This window comes from Lactuca virosa, chromosome 4, assembly GCF_052849685.1.
Source record: "Lactuca virosa cultivar CGN04683 chromosome 4, Lactuca_virosa_CGN04683_v6, whole genome shotgun sequence".
Lineage (NCBI taxonomy): Eukaryota > Viridiplantae > Streptophyta > Magnoliopsida > Asterales > Asteraceae > Lactuca > Lactuca virosa.
The window spans coordinates 48902587-48904067 of NC_136429.1; positions in this window are offsets into that span (position 1 = coordinate 48902587).

Consider the following 1481-nt stretch of genomic DNA (forward strand, 5'->3'; position numbering starts at 1 on the left):
ATGAAATGTGTAACCATAAGTAATCAGTGGTGCGATAGCCACCCGAACAGATGATCCTACTCTAAAGCCACAACCAAACAAGGAACAAGCAAGAAATCCTAGATCAAAAGCTCTCAGACTATCCTACATGACTACATACAACCCCTAGGGCATTCCATTGGATGATAACCAGTCTAGTACAGGTAATCATACATATCTACAGATCACTACAGCATAGTAACATCCTATATAGCAGGATACAGATCTAAGAGATCACTACATCATAGCAACATCCTATATACCAGGATACAGATCTAACAAATCACTACAGCATAGCAACATCCTATATACCATGATACAAATCTAACAGATCACTACATCATAGCAACATCCTATATACCAGGATACAGATCTAACAGTCCAAGGAATGCATAATTGTATGTACTCAGAGGTGAGATAATCACCCAGACAGATGATGCTACTCTAGAGCCACAACTAAACGAGGAACAGACAGAAGAGCCTAGATCAAGAGTCCTCAGTCTATCCTATGCGACTGCATACAGTCCCTTTGGTAACCATGTACTACAAGATAACCAAAACTAGTGGGCCGACATTGGTGCCTTCGACCCACGGGTACAATGGGGAAAAACCCACCTGAAATGAAGAAACCCGAAAAACTGAGACGTGTTTCCTATTCTGCACTGTGTGCAACCGCGAATCCACTAACACCATAACCATATAAAATTTTAATCAATAGCCTAAAATCCTCAAGTTTGACCCAAGGTCAAACTTGGTCAAAAAGTCAACGATCAATGAAAGTCAACAAAAGTCAAAGTCCAAGGCTAGCTGAAATGCCCAGCGTACTCAAATTACGCCCAGTGTATGTAGTTCAGACCTAGTACGCCCAGCGTACTCCAAGTTATGTCAAACGTACGCAAGCAGGTCCCAATCATTCCATTAAGCACTTTATCCCTTAAGACCTTTCGTCCAAAACTCAGATCTAGGTCCAAATGATATTCTAAATCATAAAGTTTCCAACTTTATGATGTTGCATGGCTAGAACGTGTCTAAATCCAAAACCTTAATTTACCATAAGATTCTAAGCTTCATAACTTATGCATGAAAGAAGGAACAAGACTAAGATTGCAAATTTATGACTTAGCACTCCTAAATACACCTGGAAAGGCACCGCACAAGTTCTGGAACAACTCACACTCTAATGGACCAATTATGGGACAAAAAGGGCATAACTTTGATCTCTAAACTAGATCTATCAGTGGAGGCATAAAGGTGTAAAATTAATACCTTTTGGAGATGAATGAGGGGGAAGAACTTCCAGATCCAAGGCTGCTTCAAGCTTCTAAACACAATCACCACCTTCTCCCTTCCTTCAAATGCACTCAAAACCACCGTCTTTATCTCACAAGGCTCAAACTAGGGTTAGAGTTTCAAGGGAGGTCGTCGGGAAGATGGAGGTTGAGAATGAAAAGGGTTCGGAAGGA